The sequence below is a fragment of the Saimiri boliviensis genome, chromosome 8 (genome assembly GCF_048565385.1).
Source record: "Saimiri boliviensis isolate mSaiBol1 chromosome 8, mSaiBol1.pri, whole genome shotgun sequence".
Taxonomy (NCBI): domain Eukaryota; kingdom Metazoa; phylum Chordata; class Mammalia; order Primates; family Cebidae; genus Saimiri; species Saimiri boliviensis.
In genome coordinates, this window is record NC_133456.1 from 30,025,913 (window position 1) to 30,036,530 (window position 10,618).

The 10,618-nt window shown below is 45.3% G+C and overlaps 1 non-coding gene across 1 annotated transcript; it reads left to right on the forward strand.

Annotated features, from left to right (window-relative positions):
- The first annotated feature begins 8,993 nt into the window (after nucleotides 1–8,993).
- On the forward strand, nucleotides 8,994–9,055 carry LOC120367251 (U7 small nuclear RNA). The gene has a single exon (XR_005581671.1). It is a non-coding gene; the product is annotated as a U7 small nuclear RNA (small nuclear RNA).
- Nucleotides 9,056–10,618: the final 1,563 nt, after the last annotated feature.

The window sequence follows — 10,618 nt, forward strand, 5'->3', positions numbered from 1 at the left end:
AATGCCAACCCCCAGCCCATCTGGCGCCAACCCCATAGACACTCTAAGCCATTGTTGCCAATTCTCTCTGAGCAACACTTGAAAAACCTAATCCCTGATCAAGAACAGCTGAAAGCTACACTGCAGGCCAAGCTGCTTAACACTCCGAATGTAGATTTTCTAATTGTTTGACAATTTTTAAAAAATACAATTTAAATAATACCAGAAATGGGCCAGGCCCGGGTGCTCATGCCTTTAACCCCAACACTTTGGGAGGTCAGGAGGTCAAGACCAGCCTGGCTAACATGGCAAAACCTGGTCTCTACTAAAAAAAACCCCCACACACAAATTACCTGAAAGTGGTGGTATGTGCCTGTAATCCCAGTTACTTGGGAGGCTGAGGCCTAAGAATCACTTGAACCCAGAATGCAGAGGTTGCAGCGAGCCAAGATTGTGCTGCTGCATTCTAGCCTGGGTGACAGAGTGTGAGACCATGTCTCCAAAAAATAAGTAATACCAAGAGAGAAGAGCTTTTAAAAACAGATATATGTGAGACTGGGCACCGTGGTTAACACCTGTAATCCCAACACTATGGGAGCCTGGGGCGAGCAGATCACCTGAGGTCAGGAGTTTAGACCAGCCTGACCTACATGGTGAAACCCCGTCTCTACTAAAAATACAAAAATTAGCTGGGCTTTGTGGTGGCCGCCTGTAATCCTAGCTACTCAGGAGACTGACGGAGGAAAATTGCTTGAGCCTGGGAGGCAGAGGTTACAGTGAGCTGAGATCCATTGCACTCCAGACTGGGGGACAAAGGCAAGACTCCATCTCAAAAAAATAAAAATAAAGGCTGGGTGCGGTTGCTCACACCTGTAATCCCAGTACTTTGGGAGGCCCAGGCGGCAGTTTGAGACTAACCTGACCAACATGGTGAAACCTCATCGATACTAAAAAGAACAAAATTAGCTAGGCACTAAAAAGAACAAAATTAGCTAGGCGTGGTGGCACACACCTGTAGTCCCAGCTACTCAGGAGGCTGAGGCAGGAGGATCACTTGAATCCATAAGGCAGAGGTTGTGCAGTAAGCCGAGATCTCTTGCCGTTGCACTCCAACCAATCAGGAGGCTGAGGCAGGAGAATTGCTTGAACCTGGGAGTTGGAGGTTGTAATGAGCCAAGATCGCACCACTGCACTCCAGCCAAGGTGACAGAGCGAGACTTTGTCTCAAAAAAAAAAAAAAAAAAAAAATATATATATATATATATATATATATGGAAAAAGTCACTCAAAGAGCATGAAATTTAAATGTTTAGATATGGATTGTTTCTTATTTCCCATATTATCTCAATTTGTTAGTAACTATCAGGCTGTATGTGTAACGTCTCATGCCTGTAATCCTAGCACCTTGGGAGGCCAAGGCGGGAGGAATTCCCGAGCTTAAGCTCAGGAATTCGAGACCAATCTGGACAACATGGCTAGACTTCATCTCTACAAAAAATAAAAATAAAAATAAAAATAAAATAAATCAGCCAGGTGTGATGGCGTGCACCTGTAGTCCCAGCTACATGGGAGGCAAGATAGGAGGAAACTTGAGCCAGGGACATCGAGGCTGCAGTGGAGCCGTGATCTGCTTGTGTGACAGAGTGAAACCCTGTTTTGAAAAACAAAGAAAAACCAACCATCTGCAATTCTCCACCATGTCAAATAAACATATTAGGAACAAGAAACACGTTGAAGTCTCACTTCAGGGGTAGCTATTCCCAGTATCTTGTTAGACTTTTAAAGGTACTCAGTAATACACTATAGCAGAAGAGCAAAGGATGTTTGTTGTTTTCTGAGACAGAATCCTGCACTGTCGCCTAGGCTGGAGTGCAGTGGCAGGACCTTGGCTCACTGCAACCTCTGCCTTCCAGGTTGAAGCAACTCTCCTGCCTCAGCCTCCCGAGTAGCTAGGATTACAGGCACCTGCCACCACGCCCAGCTAATTTTTGTATTTTTAGTAAAGATGGGATTTCACCATATTGGCAGGCTGGTCTTGAAATCCTGACCTTGTGATCCACCTGCCTTGGCCTCCCAAAGTGCTGGGTTTACAGGCATGAGCCACCATGCCAGGCTGGTTTTGTTTTTTTCTTTTCTTTTTTTTCTTTTTCTTTTTTTTTTTTTTTTTTTTGAGAAGGAATTTTGCTCTTGTTACCTAGGCCAGAGTGCAATGACACGATCTCGGCTCGCTGCAACCTCCGCCTCCTGGGTTCAGGCAATTCTCCTGCCTCAGCCTCCTGAGTAGCTGGGATTACAGGCACTCGCCACCATGCCCAGCTAATTTTTTGTATTTTTAGTAGAGACGGGGTTTCACCATGTTGACCGGGATGGTCTCGATCTCTTGACCTCATGATCCACCCGCCTCGGCCTCCCAAAGTGCTGGGATTACAGGCTTGAGCCACTTCGCACGGCCTTTTTTTTTTTTTTTTTAAGATGGGTTGGTTTTATTTTTTCCAGACAGATTCTCTCTCTGAAGTGCAGTGGTGCCATCATGGCTCACTGCAGCCTTGACCTCTGGGGCTCAAGTGGTTCTACCCCATAGCTTCTTGAGTAGTTGGGATTACAAGCACATGGTACCATACCTGACTACTTTTAAAATTTTTTCTGGCTGGGCAGGGTGGCTCATGCCTATAATCTCAGCACTTTGGGAGGCCAAAGTAGGCAGATTACAAGATCAGAAATTCGAGACCAACCTAGCCAATATGGTGAAAGCACATCTCTACTAAAAAAAAAAAAAAAAAATTAGCTGGGCTTGGTGGCAGGTGCCTGTAGTCTCAGATGCTCAGGAGGCTGACACAGGAGAATTGCTTGAACCTGGAAGGCAGAAGTTACAGTGAGCCAGGATCACGTTACTGCACTCCAGCCTGGGCAACAGAGTGAGATTCCATCCTAAAAAAAAAAAAAAAAAAAAAAAAGAGAGCCGGGCGCGGTGGCTCAAGCCTGTAATCCCAGCACTTTGGGAGGCCAAGGCGGGTGGATCACGAGGTCGAGAGATCAAGACCATCCTGGTCAATATGGTGAAACCCCGTCTCTACTAAAAATACAAAAAACTAGCTGGGCGTGGTGGCACATGCCTGTAGTCCCAGCTACTCAGGAGGCTGAGGCAGGAGAATTGCCTGAACCCAGGAGGCGGAGGTTGCGGTGAGCTGAGATTGCGCCATTGCACTCTAGCCTGGGCAACAAGAGTGAAACTCCGTCTCAAAAAAAAAAAAAAAAAAAAAAAAAGAGGTCGGACACAGTGGCTCACGCCTGTAATCCTAGCACTTTGGGAGGCCGAGGTGGGTGGATCACCTGAGGTCAGGAGTTCAAGACCAGCCTGGCTACCATGGTGAAACCCCATCTTAAAAAAAAAAAAAAAAAAGCCTGGAAATTTTTCTCTCTTTAAAAATAAAGATGGGGGTCTTGCTTTGTCACCCAGGCTAGTGTCAAACACCTTGTCATGAGCCACCACACCTGGCCTAGCCTGGAAAAATTTGCACATGATCTAGGAGGTCGCACTAAGTATCTTTAAATTTTTTTACATTTTGAGCCAGGCATGGTGCCTTATGCCTGTAAAACCAGCACTTTGGGAGTCGAGGTAGGCAGATCACCTATGGTAGGAGTTCGAGACCACCCTAACCAACAGAGTGAAACCCCATCTCTACTAAAAGTACAAAAATTAACCAGGTGTGGTGGCGGGCCCCTGTAATCCCAGCTGCCCAGGAGGCTGAGGCAGGAGAATTGCTTGAACCAAGGAGGCAGAGGTTGTACAGTGAGCCGAGATCTCTGGCCATTGCACTCCAGCCTGGGCAACAAGAGCAAAACTCCCATCTCAAAAAAAGAAGAAGAAGAAGAAAAAGTCTTTTACATGTTGGATCCATTATCCATTCTACAGAAATCAAAACTGGATATTATGGGTATGGTTTAGACAAGAAACTGGAATAAGTGGACCCACTCTCCAAGAAAGGCTTTATGCCAATAGCCAAAAAATTGCAAAGTGAGGCTGAGTGTAGTGGCTCACACCTATCATTCCAGCACTTTTGTATGCTGAAGAAGGCAGATCACTTGAGTCAGGCTGATCTCGAACTCCTGACCTCGTGATCCACCCTCTTCCGCCTCCCAAAGCGCTGGGATTACAGGTGTAAGCCACCACGTTCAGATTTTTTTTCTTTTCTATTTTTTTTTTTTTTTTCTAGATGGAGTCTCGCTCTTGTCCATCAGGCTGGAGTGCAATGGCACGATCTTGGCTCACTGAAATCTCTGCCTCCCGGGCTCAAGTGATTCTCCTGCCTCAGCCTCCTGAGTAGCTGGGATTACGGACACTCACCACCAAGCCCAGCTAATTTTTGTGTTTTTAGTAGAGACGTGGTTTCACCATGTTGGCCAGGCTGATCTCAAACTCCTGACCTCAGGTGATCCACCTGCCTCGGCCTCCCAACATGCTAGGATTACAAGAGTGACCCACTGCAGACAGTCTCCCATATATCTGTTTTCGAAAGCTCTTTGCTCTTGGTTTTATTTATTATTTATTTATTTTTTGGAGATAGGATCTCACTCTGTCGTCCAGGCAGCAGCACAATCTTGGCTCACTGCCACCTCCGCTTCCTGGGTTCAAGTGATTCTCAGGCCTCAGCCTTCCGAGTAACTGGGATTATGAGGGCATGCCACCAAGCTCAGCTAATTTTTGTATTTTTTATTTTCAATAGAGACTGGGTGTCTCCAAGTTAGCCAGGCTGGTCTCCACCTTTTGACCTCAAGAGTGACAGGCAAGAACCACCACACCCTACCATGCCTGACCCATTCCTGTTATTGTTTAAATTGTATTTTAAAAATTATCAGTTAGAAAATTTACATTTCGAATTGATACGTAGCTTGGCTTGCAGTGTAACTTCCTACTGTTCTTTGCCCGGGACTAAGTTTCTCAAGTGTTGCTCAGAGAAAACTGGCAACAATGGCTTAGAGTGCCTAGGGGGTTGGTGCCAGATGGGCTGGGGGTCGGCATTGTCTGAATTAGATGTTGGAGTCGATGACTTCTCACACCCAGGCAACTTCTGTAGTCAAATGATCATAGCCAGGGGGCTACTGACAACTACTACAGAATCTTTATCTTTGTACACAGCCCAAGACCTGGAAAAGAGTCAGTGTTTAGTGAATATTTACTGGCTGGCTAAGATTCCTGCAAAAGCCTAACTCTGTTACAAGGTTCTCAGGTGGATGCCGATTATAACTTTAAAGTTTTTGTACAGTTCATAAACTCTATTCACATGTGCTACAGATAATTTTAAGAATTCAAGGCTGAGTGTGGTGGCTCACGCCTGGAATTCCAGCATTTTTGGTAGACCCAAACAGGAAGATTGTTTGAGTCCAGGAGTTCGAGACCAGCCTGGGCCACTTAGGGGGAGACACCATCTCAACAACAACAACAACAACAACAAAAATTAGCCAGGTGTGGTGACAGTGCCTGTAGTCCCACCTACTCAGTAAGCTAAGGTGGAAGGTCAAGGTTGCAGTGAGCTGTGATTGTGCCACTGCACTCCAGTCTGGGCAACAAAGGGATACCCTATCTCAAAAATGAAATAAACTGTTGTATCTATGTCTTCCTAACAAATTCTATCATTTGAGTTTAGGACTCTTTGCATCAAATCCCATACTTACACCATTCAAAAAGAATTCATTTGATGGAATGAAACCACTGTGAGTCCCCTGTAGTTCTAGGATACAGCACCTTTTAACACAGGTGCTTGCCCTATGCACCCCGGTCTCTTGTTAAATAACATTTTGTCATCAAGGCCCTAGGGTCTGAGAAAAGGAGACAGTGTGAGCAGCTCTGATAGAAGATGAGCAGAAAGAAATCAGAGATCTCAACAGGATCAACCCAGGCTCTGACTTTTCCAGAGCCTTCTCCCAGCTCTGCCCTGCCTCCCTTCCTCCTTGGTGTGTGTTCTGGTGCCCCAACTCCCGGGTGACTGGGGTGCTATGCACTCCTCTGTGGTTTATCCTGCAGAGGAAATTCAGTCATTTCCAGTTTTTTTCTGTGTCACTGCAGTCTATTCTGGAAAGAAACTGAGTTTTTGTCTCACTGAGTGACCTCCATGTGCTTATGTAGCACCAAAGGCCTTTTTCTTCACAGTCTTTGTTTTTTCCTTTTGAGATGGAGTCTTGCTCTGTTGCCCCGGCTGGAGTGCAATGGTGTGATTTTAGCTCATGGCAACCTCTGCCTACCAAGGTCAAACGATTCCCCTGCCTCAGCCTCCCAAGTAGCTGGGATTACAGGCACACACCACCATGCCTGGCTAATTTTTATATTTTAGTAGAGACAGGGTTTCACCCTTGAACTGGCTGGTCCCAGTGCAGTGGTGTTTACAACTAATTGATCACAACCAGTTACTGATTTCTTTGTTCCTTCTCCACTCCCACTGCTTCACTTGACTAGCCTATTAAAAAAACAAAAAAACAAAAAACAGCTTCGTAGTGTTGATTTCTTGGCTGCACCTGCCTTTTCAGGCCTGATAACGGAAAACAGGAGTCTATGATACAGAGAAAACAGACATGGAGAGAAAAGAGAGTAACCTCTGTCATATCAAATTTTGACAATGGGGCTGGGCATGGTGGCACACACCTGTAATCCCAGCACTTTGGAAGGCTGAGACAGCAGGAGGTGGGGGAGTGGTTCACTTGAGGTCAAAAGTTCGAGACCAGCCTGCCCAACATGGTGAAACCAGTCTCTACTAAAAATACAAAATTAGCCTAATGTAGTGGTGCACACCTGTGATCCCAGCTACTTGGAAGGCTGATGAGGCAGGAGAATCACTTGAACCCAGGAGGCAGAGGTTGCAGGGAGCTGAGATTGTGCCACTGCACTCCAGCCTGGTCAACGAGAATGAAACTCCGTCTCAAAAAAGAAAAGAAAAATTCAAAATTCAAGCATGGGCTTTGCTGACAGGGATCCTCAAAAACTACTCCTACTTGGATCTCAGCTAAAGGAAACCTATCACTTATATAATTTTATACCTTCATGGGTTTAAACATGTTGGGGAAAAACAGTAAACAAATATATTTTTAAGAAGAAGAGCAGGATAAAAAATAATCATTTTGTCTCATTGTCCCCAACTTCTGACCTCAAGCTATATCCACCCACCCAGGCTTCCCAAAGTGCTGGATGACAGCTGTGTGTGAGCCACTGAGCCTACCTGGCCTCATTTTGTCTCATTGTTCTCTCCTGCTGGCCTCCCACTCACTCAGACAAAAACAGACCAAAACTAAAATGTAAATCAGGCTAGGTGCAGTGGCTCTTGCCTGCAATCTCAGCACTTTGGGAGGCTGAGGAGGGCGAATTGCTTGAGGTCAGGAGTGTGAGACCAACCTGGCCAACATGGCAATACCCTGTCTGTACTAAAAATACAAAAGATTGGCCGGGCGCGGTGGCTCAAGCCTGTAATCCCAGCACTTTGGGAGGCCGAGGCGGGTGGATCATGAGGTCGAGAGATCGAGACCAACCTGGTCAACATGGTAAAACCCCGTCTCTACTAAAAATACAAAAAAAAATTAGCTGGGCATGGTGGCGCATGCCTATAATCCCAGCTACCCAGGAGGCTGAGGCAGGAGAATTGCCTCAACCCAGGAGGCGGAGGTTGTGGTGAGCCGAGATCGTGCCATTGCACTCCAGCCTGGGTAAGAAGAGCGAAACTCCGTCTCAAAAAACAACAACAACAACAACAACAACAACAAACGATTAGTAGGGCTTGGTGGCGCATTCCTGTAGTCCCAGCTACTCAGGAGGCTGAGGCATGAAAATAATTTGAACCTGGAAAGCAGAGCTTGCAGTGAACCAAGATGACACCAGTGAACCAAGATTACACCACTGCACACCAGCCTAGGTGACAGAATGAGGCTCGGTCTCAAAAATAAGAATAAAATAAAAATAAAAGTAAATAAATAAATTTTAGAACGGTAAATTGAAGATAACAGTTCTTGGCCAGGCCTCCTGTCACGTGTGAAATCCTGGGCTAGAGTACAAATGGACGTCCACACTTAACATGCCTAAATATGTACAAGTTATAAATCAAGCTAACAGTGAAATATATTCTGTCCTCCTGTCATGACAAATATTCCTATAAAATGGGGTGAAAGATGGTCAAAGTCAAAGATCCCAGGCTCCTCAGATTCCTACTGTAATGTTAGCAGCACCAGGAGAGCTGACTCAAGCTCCATATCGTTCTTCTCACTTCCCACTGCTGGCTCTGTCTGAATGGCAAAGGGCTTTGTGTACAGGCATGACCCACTCAGCCCATATGTCCAAGCTCCTTTCCTTTTTTTTTTTTTTTTTTTTTTTTGAGACGGAGTTTCGCTCTTGATACCCAGGCTGGAGTGCAATGGCGCGATCTCGGCTCACCGCAACCTCCGCCTCCTGGGTTCAGGCAATTCTCCTGCCTCAGCCTCTTGAGTAGCTGGGATTACAGGCACACGCCACCATGCCCAGCTAATTTTTTTGTATTTTTTTAGTAGAGACGGGGTTTCACCATGTTGACCAGGATGGTCTCGATCTCTTGACCTCGTGATCCACCTGCCTCAGCCTCCCAAAGTGCTGGGATTACAGGCTTGAGCCACCGCGCCCGGCTTCTTTTTTTTTTTTTTGAGGTGGAGTCTTGCTGTGTCACCTAGGCTGGAGTGCAGTGGCACAATCTTGGCTCACTGCAACCTCTACCTCCCAGGTTCCAGTGATTCTTCTGCGTCAACCTCCTGAGTAGCTGGGACTACAGGTGCACACCATCTCACCCGGCTAATTTTTGTATTTTTAGTAGACAGGGTTTCGCCATATTGGCCAGGCTGATCTCTAACTCCCGACCTTATGATCTACCCACTTCGGCCTCTCAAAGTGCTGGGATTACAGGCATGAGCCACTGAAGGTGCTCTCGAAACAAACAATTCTTTAATACTGGCATAACAAAGCCTAGTGGGTAAGTATACTGGCTGTAAAGTTCAAGAAGTCAGACTTCCAGTGTTACAGCTCTTTTAGAATTTGTCTAGCAGGCTTTTCGGGTTTTGCTGGAAAGCCCATTTAAAAAAAAAAAAAAAAAAAAAAAAACCTCAGACTCCCAATATCCCAAAATCAACATTTTTGAAGTATCTAATTTTTTTTTTTTTTTTTAAAGATGAGGTTTCACCATATTGGTTAGGCTGGTCTTGAACTCCTGACCTCAGGTGATCCACCCACCTCAGCCTCCCAAAGTGCTGGGATTACAGGTGTGAGCCACCACAACTGGCTGAAATATCTAATCTTAAGTTACCTAAACTATTTAAAAAGTAAGAAAAATAATCACTAGCATTTATTATTTACCATATCCTAGGCACTATTCATACAATAACTAATTTAATCCTTCTGGCAACTCTGTGAGCTAAGTAAGTGTTCTTACCCTACTTAAACTAAAGCACAAAGAGGCTGGATAACTTTATCATTAAAGTCACACAACTTATAATTGGTAGAGCCAGAATTTAAACTCAAGCAGACTGGCTCCAGAGCCCACAATATTGCCATAATGTAATGATTAAAGAAGATACTGCAGGTACTTAGCTAAATACTGTATAGAAAGGTACATAGTAAGCTTTCTGCAGATGGCAGTTATGCTCATTATTATCTTCAAAGTTCAATTTTACTGCTTAGTTCCAATACTAAGTATTGACAATTCTGTATTTTTATTTAATGATGAAAGTGATAAATTGGGAATTGCTTGTTTAAACTTGGCCCTAAAAGGTATTCAAATGTGCACAGGATTAGAAATAGGTCCAACTAGTCCAGTCCAGTTAAATCTTTGTTGTTGTTTCTTTTTTTTTCTGAGACAGTCTCACCCAGCTCTGTCACCCAGGCTGGAGTGCAGTGGCGTGATCTTGGCTCACTGCAACCTCTGCCTCCCAGGTTAAAGCAATTCTCCTGCCTCAGCCTCCTGAGTAGCTGTGACTACAGACACCTGCCACCATGCTCGGCTAATTTTTTGTATTTTTAGTAGAGACGGGGTTTCACCTTGTTAGCCAGGATGGTCTTGATCTCCTCACCTCGTGATTCTCCCACCTCGGCCTCCCAAAGTGTTGGGATTACAGGTGTGAGCCACCTCGCCTGGCCCCAATTAAATCTTAATAATTTAGAGGCCAGCCGAGGTGGCTGACACCTATAATCCCAGCACTTTGGGAAGTTAAGGTGGGTGGCTCGCTTGAGCTCAGGTATTTGAGATCAGCCTGAGCAACACAGTGAGATGCCATCTCTACAAAATACAAAAATAAAAAATAAAAATATAAATATAAACAAGTATCTGGGTGTGGTGGCAGGTGCCTGTAGTCCCAGCTACTCGGGAGGCTGAGGGGGGAATATAACTTGGGCCCTGGAGGTTGAGGCTGCAGTGAGCCATGATCATGCAACTACACTCCAGCCTGGGTGACAGAGCAAGAGCCCGTCTCAAAAAATAAATAAATAAATAAAAATCTACACCGAAACCTCCGCCTCCTGGGTTCAGGCAATTCTCCTGCCTCAGCCTCCTGAGTAGCTGGGATTACAGGCACGCACCACCATGCCCAACTAATTTTCTGTATTTTTAGTAGAGATGGAGTTTCACCATGTTGACCAGGATGG